Source organism: Limulus polyphemus, unplaced genomic scaffold, assembly GCF_000517525.1.
Source record: "Limulus polyphemus unplaced genomic scaffold, Limulus_polyphemus-2.1.2 Scaffold3604, whole genome shotgun sequence".
In the NCBI taxonomy this organism is placed as follows: domain Eukaryota; kingdom Metazoa; phylum Arthropoda; class Merostomata; order Xiphosura; family Limulidae; genus Limulus; species Limulus polyphemus.
The window spans coordinates 57,674-78,576 of NW_013669214.1; the positions used below are offsets into that span (position 1 = coordinate 57,674).

General features: G+C 33.4%; 1 protein-coding gene across 2 annotated transcripts in view; it reads left to right on the forward strand.

Annotated features, from left to right (window-relative positions):
• Positions 1–4,557: 4,557 nt before the first annotated feature.
• The window catches only part of LOC106469668, a 50,423-nt gene continuing 34,077 nt past the window's right edge, over positions 4,558–20,903 (forward strand). The window contains exon 1 of one of the 2 annotated variants that reach the window (XM_013930173.2): positions 4,558–4,952. The gene's annotated coding sequence lies outside the window, so the exon portion shown is untranslated. Of the gene's footprint in view, positions 4,953–6,800; positions 6,817–20,903 lie in introns of those variants that run through there. The other variant, XM_022398246.1, reaches the window with a different exon arrangement.

Consider the following 20,903-nt stretch of genomic DNA (forward strand, 5'->3'; position numbering starts at 1 on the left):
ATTAGTTACTTGAAAATGTCACTTAAGTTAAGATTAGTTACTTGAAAATGTCACTTAAGTTAAGATTAGTTACTTGAAAATGTCATTTAAGTTAAGATTAGTTACTTGAAAATGTCACTTAGGTTAAGATTAGTTACTGGAAATGTCACTTAAGTTAAGATTAGTTACTGGAAAATGTCATTTAAGTTAAGATTAGTTACTTGAAAATGTCATTTAAGTTAAGATTAGTTACTTGAAAATGTCACTTAAGTTAAGATTAGTTACTTGAAAATGTCATTTAAGTTAAGATTAGTTACTTGAAAATGTCACTTAAGTTAAGATTAGTTACTGGAAATGTCACTTAAGTTAAGATTAGTTACTGGAAAATGTCACTTAAGTTAAGATTAGTTACTGGAAAATGTCGATAGTTTCGTAACTAGTGGACTAATAATTTTTCAATTCTTAAGACGTTAAGAGCACCCTTTCTCCATTTCTTTGCAATAAAGCTTGTAAAACATCCACATTTGAAAATATATTCAAGTTGTGAAGAAAATATTTTACTATTAGTTATTTATCTTTTTGGTGACTTAAAAATTATGTGAATAGAGATATCCGTATTGCAATATAAATATCTATATAGCAACAATTTGAATAATATATTAGTTTGTAATTTAACTCGAGTTTAATGTTAAGTTTGTTACAGTAACAAATAAATGTATTAAACTTTCTTTTGTAGCCGCTAGTCGATGGTTTTGTTGAAGTAGCTATTTAAATGAAATTTTCATTTCTCGACGTTTCATCTAATTTTTATATTGAACTTACAGTAACCCCTGTTGAACAATTTCAAGTAAAATTTGATTTTGAAAAGCATTGTTAGGTCTAAAATTCTGTATAAGGATATCCTTTTACAGTTTTTTTTTCTTATACTATTTATATCGAAGACTGTGTTATATTCAATACCATACTTTCTAACATACTCTCTACAGACGGTTATCAGTTTAAGTATTTCCTGTTATTGTTCAAACTATACTTTTTTAGTTACTATGGTGATCATAATTCTAAAACTTGGTATGTTGAGGTTATATATAAATATTTTAGGTTTTGTAAAAAATAATTTGATGCAATTTTAAAAATTTCTACCTTTTATTAGTACTCTTTATTCACATATACGATAAAATGAAAACATATTTTTCTCATTGCAATGGCATTATTAATAAGTTTATTTTACGAACATACAGTTAGGGTATTTTTATATAAATGAACAGATGGTCGATACTGCGTTATTAGGTAAACATTCAGATTCAGTAGAATACAAAACCCTTATTCTTATACCGTTTTATGAATTAATAATTAATAAGTTTATTTTACGAACATACCGTTAGGGTATTTTTATATAAATGAACAGATGGTCGATACTGCGTTATTAGGTAAACATTCAGATTCAGTAGAATACAAAACCCTTATTCTTATACCGTTTTATGAATTAATAATTTATCAAAAACTTATTATTATTGAAAAATAGTATTGTAATACTTTAGATGTTTGCCAGAGGGAGCTGCTAACCATGATAGTTGTGTAATAATTGAGAATCTATTGTGGCTAGTTGTTTACAATGGGTTATCTGTATTTTGTTTACCACGAGAAATTGAACCCAGGATTTTAGCGTTGTAATTCCGTAAACTTACCACCAACCCATCGAATGACTAATCAGTTAGTGAAGTTATTGAGAATTATGTTGAGTATTCAGTGAGTTTATGAGTTCAGTTTCGAAAAAGTTGGTCAGTGAAAATTATTTCGTCTACTTTGTCGTTCAAACGATTAATCGAGAAAATTCTGCAAGTTTATTTGTGAGTTAAGCGTATTTGCTATTAATCAAAGAAACTTACGTTATTCGTGTACTAGGCTTACAATATCTGTAATAGTATATATTGAAAAGTTTTGTATTTGAAGTTAGGCCTACAGGTGAAAGTGGCTGTAGCAAATATTAAAAAAGAAATAAATTACGTATTTATTGGTACAAGGAATGGACTTTATATATTTTAACCACATAATTCAAAAGAACCCATCCAAATGAAAAACTGGAATATATAGAATCAGATCACTAGGAGGATTTAGACAATTCTTAATCAAAGTCGATTGAAATTATAAAATATAACTTTCTAAAACGGCCATGAAAATAAAAATCAAGCAATCCAGGGATACGATTTACGTTTAACAATATTTTAACGTATGTTAAGATATGGGTTGGTCATATGATAGCGTCATGGATTTTATAACTGGCGAGCGGGGTTCGAATCCGTGTAATCACATTAAATATTTTGTGCACTTTAAACTGCGGTTGCTTTATGAGAGTGATAGTCAATCCCTTAGCGTGGATGGTAGGATGTTACTCTGGTCAGTAGTTCAAAATAGGAAAAGCGACAGATAGCTTTTGGCCATAAATATCCAAAATTATATATGTATTTTTTATTTATTTATGAAGTAATATATATAAAAATATTTACAGCGTAGATATAAGAAATTTAGATATAAAGAACACATCGTAATGCAATAACATTTTCTTTCGGTTCTCTTGCAATTATAATTGGTTTTGAAACAGTACTTTCAGTGATACTAAATAATATTTGTATTGTAATGTGACTTTTTCTTTTTTATTACATGTATAGCTTTTGAACCAGTAGCATACTTTTATTAAATACAAGTCTTTCAGTTATAACAAAACAACCAATAATGAATTTAAGCATTAACACTGGAGATTCACTTTTATGCTAAGTGTTCTACATAACCATGTTTCCAGTTTAATAAGCATAAAATCACTAGTCTATGTTTTTGAATAATGAAAGGCTAGGGTAAAGGAATCGTTTCATTTTATAGTTAAAACAATTCTGTAAATTGTGCGCAATGCCAGTTGATGATCGTGAAACAGGGTTTTTTGTTTTTTTTCGAATTCACGATGTGTGTTATCTGAGTATAAGTATGTGCTCGACGCTGACCACAGAGTAACTTGTCCCGGATCGCCCTAATCCCCTTCGCAACTACGATAAACTGATAACTACAGTAAAAAAGTTTGTTTGTTTATAATTAAGCACAAAGCTACACAATGGGCTAGCTGTGTTCTGCCCACCACGGGTGTCAAAACGCGGATTCTAGCGTTGTAAGTCCGCAGACATGCCGCTGTGCTACTGGAGAGCTAGTAAAAAAAGAAGCGAAGGTTTAATCATCTGTCATTTTTAGACAAAAGTGGCGTTTAACATCGTTAATTCACTCCGAAATAAACTGTAAGATAAGCAGGTACTCAATATATCAGTGAAAACCGCTTTAATCAAATTCAAAACACATACACAAAAATTGATGTTATTCGTTTATCAGACATCAATGTAGAATACAAAAGTTTAGTAAAATATAGCGGGAACAATAAGGCGTTTTAAATCTATGTAATTGCCTGTTTTTTGTAGTTATTACAGTGGCATAGCCAGGTTTTCCACTCGTGAGGGGAGGGCAGAATATTTTAAGGGGGTTCAATAAATTAAAAAACTGAAACTGATCGAAATTTTGAATAAAATGGTCATTAAAACAAATCAAATGAAATCTAATAGTGTTTATCGAACTTTTATTTATTTTTATTAAATGATACAAAATGAGTTTATTATATATATAACAGCTGAAAAATAATATGTGATCAATATGCCTAGATTTTTTCAGGGAGTTCAGGCCCCCTTGGCTACGCCTCTGTGTTATTATCTGACCAATTTTCGTGATCTATATAAACTTTTGCTTGCACCTTATAGATCTCAAATTTCGCACCCACACGAGTGAGCTATATCATCTCTATGTATAGAACAATCTTTTTTTGTACATTGTTAATAACAGCATACACTAACTTCATATTCGGTGTTTTTTGGAAATATCATGGAAACTGTTTTGTTTTTGAATTTCGCGCAAAGCTACACGAGGGCTATCTGCGCTAGCCGTCCCTAATTTAGCAGTGTAAGACTAGAGGGAAGGCAGCTAGTCATCACCACCCACCGCCAACTCTTGGGCTACTCTTTTACCAACGAATAGTGGGAATGACCGTCACATTATAACGCCCCCACGGCTGAAAGGGCGACAGGGATTCGAACCTGCGACCCTCAGATTGTGAGTCGAGTGCCTTAACCACCTGGCCATGCCGGGCCATCATGAAAACAAAAATAGAGAAAGGGATATTTGTAAAAGAGGATAAATAACACACTAGTTATTGTGTTCTCTGTTAAAACTCTCTGCAGCCAAGGAAAAGCTAGAAAAAAAGAGGAATTTGTTTAAATATGCTAACTTTATAACGTAAATAAGATTTTTTTCTGACCCACCGAGCTATAATTTGCTTACTAGACCATCAGTTCCCTATTTTATATCTTTTTTTTTTTGCCGTGAATTATGCGATAAGTTATAAAATGAAAAGGTGCTATTTTGGGAATTTAAAAAGTTTTATATAAAGCTGACTTTCAATTTCAAATGAAGTGTTCTTACGTAAACTTTAAATATCAAATAATGCAAGCTTCTTCCGTGGGCGATTGCTATGACGTTTTACACGAGAACATCTGACGTCATGATAACGTACGTGACATCTGCAGGAGTTGATGCAGTTCCCGCCTACTTGAGCAGCAGACGACATAATTTCAGTAGACGTTGTGGTTCGTAGTCGTACTTTGTTCTCGTAGAATCTAGATTGTTGAGGCTGGTGAGCCAAACAAGATAACCTGTTTTAACAACGCTTGTTCGTTGCATTTTCTCTATCGTTTTAAGTCTTCCTGTTTGGCATGTTTCATTTGTGTTGAAAAACAACAACAAAAGCTGCGGACATTGCAATTATAATTAAGACTCGTTCACGCATTATTGTTATTTTTTTAAATATTTACTATTTTTAGTTGCTATAATTAAATTTGTTTCTACAAAAATCAGAAAACGCTTTTCAAGAGCAATAAGCACAGCCACAGGTAAGAATCATCGTGTATTTTTATCCTACTACTACTACTAGTTAGTGTCTAGGTACCTAGTTCAGTAGTTAATGTTTACTTTAGGCAGATCGGTAACAATATTTTTATTTTTCTGTTTCGGTTTTTAAAAACTTGACTAGGGCGTTTTTTAGTGCTGTTTTACTAGCTCTTTTACCCTAAAATTAAACAATAATTAACGAAATATTCCATATTATTATTGTGGAATATATTTTTCGACAAATTATTTTTCATCGTGAAGTATCTTAACATAATTAAACTTCGTGCTTTCGGGTTTTTTTATATAGTTTTAAATAATAAGCTATCAAAATTCCTATATTAGGCTTCCGTACACGCACATTAATCAGTAAGAAAAACCCAAATAAATATGTATTAAACTATTAATTATAAGGTGCAGAAACCTTTGAGAATGGATGTTCTAAAATTATAACACACACATTAAATGATTAAGCCTGTTAAGGCATGTCCAGTTATGTACCAATTTCAGTTGTAAAGACATGGAACATTCTATGCCGCGTGTGTGTGAGACAGAAAAGGGACTTAAGTTCTCTTAGGATGTTTTTTTTTTTTTTTACATGTGTAGCAAAATGTTAACGATGGTTCAGAAGAGGTGTAATATCGGTAAATTATTACACTATCTTAGGCTCTGTCTTAGAAACACAGATATCTTGGTTTTTCTTACACCTTATTAAGTTTTCTAGGCCATGACAGAGGGATTTACAGGAACGTAATCTTTCCTTGTTATTATTCATCGAAATCATTAGTAGTGTTAAATAACTCGCACAGTCATAGCGCATGCAAATAAGGAGCATGGAGAACAAATGTGTTCTTGGTTCTGTGATTAGTGTTCGTCGTTGAGGTTTTTATGACTTACCGTTTGGAGTCTTGTATGAATTGCTCACAATTGTATTTTTGTTATCTTGAATCAAATATTCACGGGAATAATTTCCATACCAGTCCCACCCGTCTAGTTATAATGGTTCGAAATTGTAAGAAAAGAAATATGACAATGTCGACTATTATTATTAAGCCATTTTATGTTATTAATCTAATCGTCTGGTGGGTTACAATGATATAAACGGTTTTATTAGAATTTTCCACTACATGTAAAATACGAACCTAATGAATGAAACAAGATAAGTTGAGAATTTTGTCAACATTTTCACACTTAAAATGTTGATCGACTTCGACAATGACACTAATTAAGAATTACTGTTTTTTTTTTAATATTAAACAGCGAGTGTTACAGCTTAATATCATACTCTAATACAGACAGTTTGGCGGTAATTTTATTTCTTATGTGCCGTGATAATACCATGTCTGTATTAAATTACAAGTATTTATTTTTACAAGTAAATTTTCTTGGAGACGTCATATTTTACTGTCTCTCATTAGGCCTAATTGGAATATTATAAGGAAATATACGATTCTCTGAACCTTTACCTCTTTCTTTCTGTGTGACTTAGCGTCTGTGTTGCATCCTGAAATACCGGAAGTTACGTATACAGTAGCGTTCCCGAAAGCAAATTCCTCGAGCCAACTTTCTATTTTGTTTAAATGAAACTGTTTACCAATTGCACAGTTGTGAAATGTTCAGTGCTATTTAAGATTTCATTAACTATCTATTTGTGCTTGCTATTGATAATTAAACTGTTCAATTGAAGGTGTCGTTACAGTCAGAGAAAGTCTTTTAATACATAATTAGTTTCTAGGAGCACGACTTAAAAAAATCTTCTACTTCTTGTTTGATGTCGGGCAATCTAACCGATTCAATAACAACGAAAAATTAAAAAAACACGTGAAAACAGGCTTTAGTAACAACGCTATCGTCGTAAGGTGTTAATAAGTAAGTTTCTGTTTTTTATATAAATGCTTAGAAAACTTTGTTTCGTAACATCACCGTAAAAATACTTATTAAAATATTTTTAAGGAATTGTAAAAATAATAATAATAATAATCATACCAAAATATCGTATGGAAGAAATTTGTTTCTGCAGGAAGAACCTTTACACTAGATGGCGCAACACACAAACACTCGTGGATTCAGTCATATTGACGGTACTGTTACTTATTGCTGAATGATCGTAGTTTAACCACGAAACACATCTTACAGTTACATAAGGTATAGAATTCAAACACTGGTAGCTATAGTTTTTAACGCCAAGGTTAACAGTAAAGGTACAGAGTTGCATTTTTTTATTTAAAAAAAAAGAGAGAGAAAGATAGACATCAACACGACGTTATGGAAGTTTCTCATAATGTTAATGTATATAGTTGAAGTTTAAAATCCTATAGCGCTCCCTGGGTGGGACAGGGGTAAGTCTACGGATTTATAACGTCAAAATCAGGGGTTCGGTGGACACAGCAGATAGCCTGATGAAGCAAAAAAAAAAATCCCATCAAAGTAAACTGTCATTGGAAATGTAATATGCTAAGTTAAGTAGGTCAACAGGCAGAAAGATATTGTAGTATTTTGCAGCAAAATGATATATTTTAACACCAAAACCTACTGTAAATAAATTGTTCTTCTTCTATGCCAGCTTTGTAGGAACCATTATTTACTACTTTCCGCCATTAAAGGTCAAAAAGCGGATAAAAGAAACCTCTTGCGAGGACTTTTATGGTTTGAAATGCGTGTTCAAATTTTTGCTTCACGTGTGAAATTTGTTACCGCTACGCGTTTTCCGTTTCATAGTGTCAGGAAAACCGTAATATGGAAAGCGTTAGAATATATTTGGTTGTATTACTAAAAATTGTATTTTTACTTGGTAATCTTAAATGAATATTTCTAAAATAACTTCATTTTTTAAATAAATATGTGATTGTATGTTACTTGAAATTGGGAGCAGTATGAGCTCCAAGACCGCTTTCATTTATCTCTTTTTGTGATATAAAAGGTGGTTGTAAATAGTGCTAACTAGTTATAGCGTTGTAACTAGTGCCTTTGGTAATAGCCCGTATCGAAACAGGCTTAATCTCTGTAATTACGTGTAATGTGACGTTATAACAATGCATACGCAGTGTTACGTGAGCGTACAAAGTTTTGGGGTTGCAATAATAGGAAGTGGAGTGATGTGGGAAAGCATGTCTAGTAATGAAAACTATTTCAAATTATAAATATAATACCGATATCTTGAACTCGTGGAGAAGAATTTCATAAAGTTGAATATATCCACTAGATAACAATAAATAAGAAAAGTTTAGTTTTATTTCTCACAGACCGTCCTCTTAAAACTTTTAATTGTTTTCATCTTCCTATTGAATTAAAGTTTTGATTTTACAGTTGTATCCCTAAAACATTTGTATGCTTGATTTATCAGTCTTTGCATGCTTTTGCTTCCACATATGCTCAACTACTGAATTGCAACGACAAGGACAAAATTACACATTGGGCTATCTGTACTTTACCAACCACGAGTATCGAACCCAAGCTTTAGCGTTTTTAGCTTTCAGGTTTTTCCACACTAGCACAACTACAGAAGACGAATACATTTCACTGGTTAAAATATCAAGTGTCGCTCGATTAGACTTATGACAAGATTCGAAAGATGTAATGCATTTTGCGAATGTAATGTGTAATTGGCTGCATAAGGCGTGGCGTTTTTCTTGTTTTTTTAAATAGTAAGTAGCATATGAGTTTTGCTAGAATGCGGTAAATAAATTAACACGTACATTCGACACAAACAACAGGAACGGTTAAGGTGACACTGAATGCAAGAGGAAACTTTAATTATGCAGCTTCTATAACAAAATTAATAGCTGATTTATTAGGCTGAAATTCGAAGTTACTTGGTGTTTCGAAAACTATCGCTTCTTATTCTTTTCTCATAAATAATCTGAAGTTGTATATGTTTATTACTATTTTTTTTTTCTGAGGAAACTGGCCTTCCGCCAGAACAAAAATACCCCTTCATCATGACTGAGGCAGCGTGTGCCTGAACTTCCACTAATTCAAGTTCTACGGGCTAATTTCTCAGTATTCGGAGCACACACACGTTAAAACGATTTAAAATTGTACTTCACAAGTTGCAAAATTAGGTGAAATGTTGGAGAGAAAAAAAACGCATCTAACATTTTGTTCTAAATACTCCCAGAAGTTTATGATGTGGAAATCCACAATTGGAACAGAACGCACGCTTCTTATTCTTCCGAATTACATCGATAAAAAATCATTGTCTGCATGATAATTGGCAGCGGAAACATTTCATGTTAATGAATAACTAGTCAATTAATGTGCAATTATATATCGGGAAATTTATCATTGTATTTCAGTTATCGACGTGTAATCTTCTGTGTGTACTATTCTGTTCAGTTAGAAATTAAAAGCTCTGTTTATTCGTAACTGTTCACCTGACAAAGATTAAAATTAAATACCTTATATAAGGATCTAATTTTTTGGGTTCTAGTGATTTCTAATTTAAAACACAATTTCCACTTCGCTCTGCATTACCAGCCCACAACTGCTGAACTTCGTGTGTTTATGTGCGTGTGATGTTTTCATATCCACCCCAATAAACATTCCCCACAAACACATCACTCGCAGCAAAAGCAAAAGAACAAATAGGAGGCCGGACAAGCTCACCTGACGCCCAGACAATAGCAGCAGGGGCAGGTGGTCGCCGTAATTATACTATGCAGATCTAGCTTGGGGAGGAGATAGAGCATATCTCTGGAAAACGGAAGGAAAGGGTAAGAACATGAGCATAAGAATGGCACGTGGTGTCACTGAACTTGGTCATGCTTCTGGGATGGGTTATGTACCACAGTCTGATTACATATTGTGCCGTGGGAGAAAGGAACATTTGCTCACCTGTTGCAGGCGGGGAATAAGATACACCTTAATAAGAGTGAACTTAGTAATAAACAGAGATAAAAAATTATGTTATCGCACAGTGTAAAGTTGTGGATTTCAGTTATTTTTAGTGATATCATAAAGCAGGCTTTGAAACCCATGTTAGCAGTCGACTAAATAAAGTTATCAACCCTTATGTGTAAACAAGTATAAAGTTCACAGGTCAAAACACTAATCTTATCAATAATGGTATTGCAGAGAAATGGACGTATATATATTGTTTCTATTCAACAACTATTATTGTATTCAGTTTTGCAACGTTTTGTTGTGAACGAAGATATGTTAGCTGGGTGGAAGGTGATTTTGATGTGTTAGTTCATAAGCAAGACTGCTCTAAGTATTTAAAACTTTCACACAACTACAAGGTGGCTGGGTATACACACAGATGAACTAAGAAATCAGAATTTTAGCAAAGTTCAAGAAAGTTGAAAGAAAAACAGAGATTGCAAAGTCAAAAATATATAATATTCTCAAACAGAGTTCTGGAGATAACCTGTTACTATATATTGGAATATATTAACTGACCCAAAATCACTCGTATCGAACATTTCATACGTATGTTATTGATTGTATGTGGTATCAATCCTACGACACTTGTGTCCATGATTGGTTGTGTGATTTTGGCCTATTTTCTAAAATGTGTTTGTTTGTTTATTTGAAGTTAACCACAAAGCTACACAATGGGCTATCTGTGATCTGCTCATTACGGGTATCGAAACCCAGTTTTTAGCGTTCTAAGTACACAGACATGCCGCTGTGCCACTGGGGAGCTTCTAAAATATGCAAACAGTTCCAGGCGAATAAAGCATATTCCTATTTATATACAAAACGAAACAGTAACGCCGTCGTATCTACTCATCTCAAAGCTATTATCTGGGAGTATAATGACGAATGACGCGAATCTATGCAACCTATCGCGTATTAACACCCAACAATGACAAAAAAGCTTGTCTGTAAAAACAATAAGCTAACACTGTCACCGTTGAAGTACAATGGAGTTTAGCTACAACAATACTTGGATACGAACTCTACGAATCTAATGTGCTATTGAAAGATCAGTATTTAAATACAGAAAATACTTTTGAGAGATGGTAAACTGTAAAAAAGTGAGTATACATATGCAAATATGTACGTACATGCATTTGGACACCTTAACTACAGATTTTGATAAAAAGTTTAAAAAAACTACCTTTATAATCCAGATATATATATAATAATTTTTTTAAACCAACGTTTCGCCTTTGCGGCTTCATAAGTGTTAACATACATAACTGTTTGATATTAGAATATTCATTAAGTTATAAGACTGCTTGTAAGTTAACAAATATTCTAATTTCAAACAGTTGTGTATGTTAACCCCCGTTGAAGCCGCAAAGGCGAAACGTTGGTTTTAAATACAAAAAGTTTATATGTATATCTGGAGTATAAAAGTATTTTTTTTTATAAACTTTTTATCAAAATGTGTAAATCCATCCAGTATGCACTACAAATTTTGAACACATTAACTACAGAAGAAGATAAGATGAATCAATACAGAAGAATTTTCCAAAGAAGGATTTTCAGCGTTGCCATCCCTGAAACCCAAGATTTAAAAATAACTGACGCGCGCATTTGTGAAATATTTGGATACCGAAGAGGCGTGACTGATGTTGCTGTAATGTTGTGATGACATGCCACTGGCTATTTATACTGTAAGTACTCCACTCGGTGTTACACCAAAGATTAACGTATTATTCCTTCGGAGTAGTGTTATTCACTTTTAAGTAGTTCACATTGACACTGTTAGTTGTATCATAGTCAAACGAGAGACAAAATACCTACATCTGGTTTAACAAACAAACTAATGTTAGCAATTAAAAGTTATATATTTAATACATACAATAAACAACTAGCTATTCACGTGCGATTTAACCTCGTTGTTTCGCTGACAGTGGGACGGTAATAGTCATTTAGAAACGCCGAAGGGAAGCTCACTATGCTATAGGCTTTCTCTATCCATTGTAATACTTTATACTGTATATATAGCACCTTTTATGAAAACTCTATCCTTATTTGAGCACTTCCATGAGTTGGGTTATGACCTGGACATTTTTTTTTATCATAACTGTAATGTTTTGTAGACGACCATCTGTTTGATATCTGGTATAAATAAATACGGACAGCAGATGAAAATTTTACAGTTAAGTGACCACTGATGTAACAGTGAACACATTTTTCTGCCTTTTGTGTCAAGCCATGACAATAGGGCCAGGATTTTCTCACTTCCGTTTCCTGTGACGTAGCAGCAGTTGTACTGTTGTCAAGCGTTTCCTTTTGGCGACGTTTGTCTTCGTATAAACTATTGGTCGTTGTTTGTACGTTAGGAACCATAATAACTATCACAAACTACGGTTATCGCTGTTGCTGTAGGCCCATCACACCTGCTCATAAGATCCCAATGACGAGATTAATTTACAGAATTATTTAACTTTCAGTATTTCTCACACAGATAAATTTGCTCAATGAGCCAGCAACGCGATACAGGAAATACTTTCATATCACACGTGTGTGTGTGTGTGTGTGTGTATATGACGTAACATATCCGTTTATTTTATATATAAAAGCCTTTCATAAATGACGGGAGACCATTGTTGAATGATTAACGAAAATTATAGAATTTAACTAAAACGAATTTGTCTGTACCTCCAGTATGCACCTACTCTTCACTTATTTTGTCAGTCTCGAAGTAATTCTTTAATCACCACATTTTTAGTAAAAACTACGCAGAAAAATGAAATTTTATCGTGAAGAAAAGTACGTATGCACTCTGTAAGAGACTTAAATAGCACCCTTGAGCCTTTTCACTGTATTCTAGGTCAGGAAGCAGAAAATATAGTGCGGACATTCCGACACAAATTTTTCAACTCTTTCGACTGTACACAGGATAAAAGATATTTGGTAGTAATAAACGTTTATTTTTCTTTGTTTTAAGGCTAAGTAGGTAATACATGTGTTAAAATACTAAAATAATATTTATTAATTAACATTTATTCACCACTTAAAACTTTTTAGACACTGACCCTATAACAATAGTAGGCTTATTTGTAGTCTAATTTATGCATTAGGCCTAATACATAAACGTAACGTAGTAAACACTACTTGGGAAATTTTATTTTGCTTTTGACTACAACTCTCTGTCATAAAACTTTTGAATTGAACTATTTTGCTGTTATATCACCGACGTTATAAAAAAAAATAAAAACAATTTCTAACAAATCAATATGAATATTGAGCATTCAATATAAACACCATAGTTGGTCTAAGAACAATCTGGTAATAGTTTTGTTGCTAAGCGACGATGTATATTGTTGAGCATTACCAAAAAAAAAAAGGAGCGGGAGAACGTTCTCGACAGAATGACAGAGAGAATAAACCTTGTATAGTGAATATATATACACACACACACACACGCGCGCGAGCAAACTTGTGTGCTCCAGAGACAAACTAAGTTACTAGTAAATTTTCAGTTTGTGCATAAGTTATTTGATGTTCGTGTGAGATAATTATAAAGAGTTTTGTGATAAGAAATATGGAACTTAATTTGCAAAACTGCTGTTTCTAGTTGCTGAATTTTTTAGGTGGAAAATTACTTGAAAAATGTTTCGTTTACGATAGGTGATACAAGGTGTAATCGCTTTGCCCATCTTGGCGTTTTCAGTTCACTGAAAATTTATTCCTGGGGAAGTATTGACGATAGAAGTCAAGAAAGAGCTTGTGTTGCAAATCTACCATTATATTGGAAAAAAATATGTATTCTTTCTTGACTGGTTGGACTTGTATGTGTGATACAAAACTAGTAAGTTGTTTCACTTGGCTGGTGTGTATGTAGTCATCTGATGATATCGTATGCATCTATCTATCTCCAATCTGTCTGTTGTAAGACATTTTGCGTGTTGTTTTAAAACGTGTATTGGTTCCTCTTTCTTTTACTGACATGTACAGTAACACAACGATGGAAAGTAGCTGTATAAATTTATATTTGCATTTATTTCATTTACTTTACATTGTTTTATAATTATTTCTGTTAGTGCTCATCAGTTATCACATTTAATGACTAAGGTAAGAAAAAACCTGGTGGTTAGAGGCGAAAACTCGTTAAACCGCTAAAATCCTGGTTGCCTACTAATAATAATATTCTTACAAATAATCAGTTTTTTGTTTTACGATTTTTATATAATAAAACACGTTATCCTTTGAAAATATGTAGGTAAACCTGTTGAAAGGTTAAATACTTTAGGTTTATATATATACAGCCTTAAAAGTGAATGTAATAGTTGAGTTTTGAGGATTTAACCTATTTGTCAATTTTAACTAGACGGCTAGTTATATTATGGAGACGTTAATTGTTACACGAAAATGAACTGAATATTAATACATTTCTAACATACATAGGTAGTGATAAATCTATAAACTGGCACGTGACCGAGAATTTATATTTTAGATTTCATCTAATTGTGCAAGTCCTGATGACAGAAACACTGACCGCATAACATACTTTCCCCTGGTGAATGGTTTATATTTATGTATTACACGTAATAAAAAAAATGTTCCATTTCATCCAGACTGACCCACTTTATTTCAAATGATTATAACTAATTTATGAGTTAAACATGAAAGTGTTAAATGCTTTTTTTTATTAGGGGGGGGATGAATCAATGAATATTTTATTGATAATCCTAAACCGTTATAGTTTTTTTTTCAATGTTTTCAAACTATGTTATTAAGCTGTTTTAAAAAACCTGATAAATTACCAGCTGTGTCCTATCCTTGTATGTAAATATAGATGCTTACATCATTACCCAGAAGAAAATCGATCCAACCGTGGTGTGGCCACAATTTATTACCGTGTGACAAAGAAGAACGACACCAATGAGCTTCACACTGAAGTTCTTGTAAACGTTGTAAATAGTCTTCTAAACGTTGTAAATAGTTTTAGTTGCCTACACTTCTAAAGTTCTGCGAAATGCCAAAACAGAGATCTTTTGTTTAGAGATGGAGCGCCTTGGTTATGTTAGGTTAAAAAATCACGAAAAAAAACATTATTAATTAGAATTGTTAAAGACGAAAATACATAAATGTATAACTTACAAAATTCTGCCAAATAAAACTCGCTAACCAGTGCATCTGTTCATATATATATATATATAACAGTTGAAATGATAACTGAGACTGAGGGGAACTACCTCCGTACTTCCCAGCCACGTGACGTTAGAAATCACGTGCAGTGGATAAATTGTAGAGTCCAAATTTAGCTTTTTTTTCCAGCTACGTGGGCTGTAAGTTCCGTGAAGATAGAGAGCAGTTGGTTGTGTTAAGTACAACTTGTTCCCAGAAAGGTAACTAGAAATGAACAGAACAAAAATACACATGTTGCGAGGTTCATTGCTGCAAGAGAAGCAACTTTCTACTGTAGTTCAATAGTAAGAATATTTAATGTCTCCATGAAAAAAACATAACTGTAACTTACATTGTCTTTATGCGAAAAGATGAGAGCAACTCCCACGCTCTATTATTGTTATTAAAAAAAATCTTTTTGTCAAAGTTATTAAGTTGAAATCAACATTGCCGGTAAATACATGTTTGCAAATTAAAGCTTTTTAATTAATAGAGAAGTTTTTTTTTCTTTCTAAGGTCATAGTTGAACCTCTGGCCAAAGAAGTAATCATTTAGTTTCTGAAATTTTCTATTTCCAGATCTAGCATCAGCTTTAAAACAGTTATTTGTTAATCAGTTTTTAATAATTAAGTATGAGTACTTTCAAATAACACTTGGATACAACAGTTGGTTTGTAACGGAGAGTACTTTTAATAATTTTCATAAAAACGATTCGTTGCTTTATTTAATAAGTAGAATAATTCCATAAAACGTGACCCGATAGTACAAAATTTCACGCTATGTAATCTTAACGTTTGTCGAGAGTGAGGAAATCATGTTTGTCCCGATAGTACAAAATTTCACGCTATGTAATCTTAATGTTTGTCAAGAGTGAGGAAATCATGTTTGTCCCGATAGTACAAAATTTCACGCTATGTAATCTTAACGTTTGTCGAGAGTGAGGAAATCATGTTTGTCCCGATAGTACAAAATTTCACGCTATGTAATCTTAACGTTTGTCAAGAGTGAGGAAATCATGTTTGTCCCGATAGTACAAAATCTCACGCTATGTAATCTTAACGTTTCTCAAGAGTGAGGAAATCATGTTTGTCCCGATAGTACAAAATCTCACGCTATGTAATCTTAACGTTTGTCAAGAGTGAGGAAATCATGTTTGTACCGATAGTACAAAATTTCCCGCTATGTAATCTTAACGTTTGTCAAGAGTGAGGAAATCATGTTTGTCCCGATAGTACAAAATTTCACGCTATGTAATCTTAATGTTTGAAGAGTGAGGAAATCATGTTTGTCTTGCATTACCACAAAAGTAAAAAGAAAAAAAAACGAATATCCGCAGTGATTACTGCTAAACATAGGAACGATTGTTATAAATTTCTAGACATTTGTGTTGAGTATTTTGTAAGTCTGAAACTATGGTATCAACGTTATCAAAACTGGGTGGATGAGTAACAGAAATGCCCCCATGTGGTACAGCGGTAAGGCTGCGGACTTTATAACACTAGAAACCGGGCTTCGATGCCCGTGGTGGGCACAGCACGGATATCCCATAGTGTAGCTTTGCTCTTAGTTACAAACAAAAGTGACAGGTCACACGAGAAGTGGAACTACAGTACAGGTTTTTCACTCAATAGAATGGGCGAATTACGGATGATTAAAACTAGTTTCTTAGAGATCCAAATCTTTTATTGTTTTTTTTCATGTTATAATAACTCATCACTGCGCAGTGGGGGTAATACACCTTTTGGGAAAAAAAATGGCCATTAACTTGTTCATCCATGATTTTCGGATTTTAATTTTGTATCATTATACCACCTTTTGAATGATGCATGTTATTTTTATCCTACCAACAAAAGCAGTGTGGCTTCTCTCTTAAGATGTACCTTGACATTTTGAAAATAGAGAAGGGAAAACCCAGGCCCTCACAATGTATTACTTTTTGGACAGCAACAACAACATCAACCTGATTAAGTATCACAAATGTAATTCTTCTTTACCACTGGTATGTCATCAAGGAAAAACATGATAAAAATTATATACCATATTTTCTTCTTTACCACTAGTATGTCATCCAGCAAAAACATGATAAAAATTATATACCACATTTTCTTCTTTACCACTAGTATGTCATCAAGCAAAAACATGATAAAAAATAATATACCACATTCTCTTCTTTACCACTAGTATGTCATCAAGCAAAAACATGATAAAAAATTATATACCACATTTTCTTCTTTACCACTAGTATGTCATCAAGGAAAAACATGATAAAAATTATATACCACATTTTTTTCTTTAACACTAGTATGTCATCAAGGAAAAAACATGATAAAAAATAATATACCATATTCTCTTCTTTACCACTAGTATGTCATCAAGGAAAAACATGATAAAAATTATATACCACATTTTTTTCTTTAACACTAGTATGTCATCAAGGAAAAAACATGATAAAAATTATATACCACATTCTCTTCTTTACCACTAGTATGTCATCAAGCAAAAACATGATAAAAAATTATATACCATATTTTCGAGACACTTTGAAAATAAAACAGTCACCACAAAGTTGATGAAAGTAAGAGTTTGGTAATTTGTGCTAGTAAATTTCGTTTAGTTATAATGATATTGAAATAAATTACTTTGGTACCAGTCTGACGACGACGTAAAAACATCTTCAGCGCTGTTGATAATTAGCCATCATAGAGAACTGAATCAAGAACAAAGTTTGAATATGATTAACAATCGATAGATAAATGACTGGTCAGCTGTTCTCGGATCAAAGATACGATTGGTGGCTTTGTGAAAATTGTATTAAACGGAAGGTATGCAATTCACTGTTGCTTCTCCAGCACAAAGGTTCGCCCATATGGCTGTCTGCTGTTCACGTTGACGACAGGAGATCGTTCAAGCGTGCGCTGAAACGCTACGCGGTGATTCACCCTTCCAATGCTCTTCCCAGGTTGTCGTACAAAAGAAAGGAGGAGCGATGAGAACATGCCTCGCGACCCACACAAAAAAAAACATGTTGTATCTGCAGTCTGAGAATTAAAATCTACTTCGTGATCGAGATACATCCATATATATATATATTATTAACCGAAACCGTTATTGTATATCCCCACAAATTGATCTATCGAGCCAGCGTTTCATTGAACCTACGAATTTTATGCAAATTTGTGAAGGTGATAACGAAACGCGCCTCATGCTACGTTCTTCATATATTGAGACGAACTGGGACGGGTTTGGAAGACGTTACGCGATATCTTCTAAACTTTTATTTGAACAATACGGTATTGTCAGAGTAATAACCATAATATATAGGTTTTGTCGTGTAACACCTGCTTAAGCTACTTGGATAATTGGCGTCTCGGAAATGCAATGTATTGTGGCCTTGGGATTGAGCAGGTGTTGTACCTAAATATTATTTTTGTACAAATACGAGTTAAAAATGGTTGGAAGGGGGATTGCTCAACAAGTGATGTAAATCGGACACATCTTTTGTAAATTGAACTTGGTTAAACATTTAAGCAGTTAAGCATATATTAACACAACGTTCAAAAAAATATGGGAATAACTAAAATAAAAATAAAAAATAGAGAATGGCAGCTGCTAGAAAGTCAATGAGAAGAGGGCCGCAGTCGAAGTCTACATAGCGGTGTCGATTCGCAATCTGCGGTCGCGAGATCGAAACCTGTCGCCGAACGTACTTGCCCTTTCGGTGGCAGTCGAAACTATTATTGGTTTGTGAAGAGTTGGCTGTGTTGACTGTCTTCCATCTAGCCCATCACTTCAAAACTAGGGACGACTAGCGCAGATATCCCTCGAGTAGCTTTGCGCGATCAATCAACAAACAACCTTCTGTTGTTTTTTTTGTTTTTGTTCTTATTTCAGTAAAAGGTAGGAAGACAGAGATTAAAAAAAAAATGTCTGCAACCCAATTAATCCCGAACAACAACTTTACGTGTTTAAATGTGCGAAATATAATTGGACACTTATTGATCTTATTATAGCTGATACTTGGGTACATCAACCAGGATATAAGATGTGTAGTACGGTAAAGTACTAGTTGATTTTGTCTAAGAATAACAATATTCATTTATCAGTAGTTATCCATGTATGCAGTTCTGAAATCATTAGTTCCTTATAGGTCAATAGTTGAGATTGATATATCGGGAGTCCAGTCACATGTGTCATATACTTATATTTTTTTAGTTTGTTTTAATATTAAGCTGTTAATCGTTTGGCTATACACAGTGATTAGTACCTGTAATTAATATAAAGGCTTCATTACGTTTGGTTGACATCTTAGTAAGGCCGGCACCAGTGGGGGGCAAGCCCCCCTGATATTTCTTTGGCCCAAACAAGCGTATGCCATTCATTAATCAAATTTTAGATTTGGACCCTTTATATATATATATATATATGTCATTGTTCCTCACCCCCCTCGGTTAAGAAAAGCTGGCACCGAAACTGCATTTTAGTTTGTTTGTTTTTTCGTATTTTAGATGGGGAAGTGTGCATTTCAAAATTCATTCATCGTTATCGAAAAGCAATGTAGCAGACGTTTAACTCATTCCAATTACGATTTTTTGCGTGTATAACAGATAAAAGGGTATTTTTTCGAAGGTTTTAGCTTTTTCTTTGTTAATCGGTAAATTCCTTTGATTCGGGCAACACTACAACCTGCGTGCCGTTTCTTTAGTGGGTGATATTTTATCGCGAGTGTCATTTTAAACCAAAGCATAGAACTCGACAGTGCTGACGATTCCAGTGTTTTGGAATAACTAGTAATATTTGACTGGAAACAATGTAGTGTTCATTTTGTGCACTTACACATTTAGAATACGAGATTATGAAGAACACTTCCTTACAAATTGTATTTTGTGCGCTTTCCTTGCGTGCTATGTAGTAATTAGGTTGTGTCGTGTGATAGCTTTTAATCAGCCAAATGGGCCACGAAAACTGGCGTACTTCTCTATCTCTTGCGGAGGAGAGACTTGTGCTGGCACGTTGATTGATTTCTTACTCCCCCATAATGGAAACAGCGCGGTACGTATGTGTGTGTGTGTGTGTGTATAAGATGTAGCGCATGGCGCGCGCTTAGAGTTGATTAATCACACGCAACAATAAACCACCTTATGTCAGTAATATAAAATCATTCAGTAGTTTCATTGGCTGCTTCTGTTGATCAAAGGACCTTGTTTATTGGTCGCATAAAACAATGTGTCTGTTGCATATCGCTGAAAGTACTGCCAAGCGCGAGGCTTGTTGGCGACTCTACATAGTGCTTGCTCATTGTTTTTAAGACATTTTGTAACATGTTTGTTCAAATTAGGGAACTCAAAGATGATTTTAAACGATAATTTTTACGTGGCTTGGTTTTTACAGATGGTCACTTGCAGACGAAGACTTTGATTGTGTTGAAACCCGGAATGAGAAAACTACAGGTTCCTTGTAATTTGAACGTGTATTTTCTTACAAAAAAAAAGTATAATCATGCATGCTTTAATCTATTTTGGTCATAACAACGGGACATCTAAAGTTTAACATTTTTAAGATTCACGGAAGAGATAAGGGTTCTCACAACATTGGACTTCACTTTGTGTGAGGATCGCTTTTGTCACCAATAAGATTGCATTTTATTCGACATCAAAGTTGTTGTTTTCGGACTAAGTTTTGCTTTACTATCAATTATTTAATCAAATTTAATTATCTGGTATTAATTTTAGATTACCATGATACTTCAATCGTTATTGAACGAGTCGATTAAAGCCAAACATAAAATGATGCTACTTAGGCATGTGCGATAAACTGCATGTCAAATAGGTGTTCATAATTATTATTATTGGTGAGTAAAGTAGAATGTAAAAAAAAAAAATTCTGAACCCCCCCCCAGTTTTAAAAAAGGTTTGCGATTTTAGCAACTA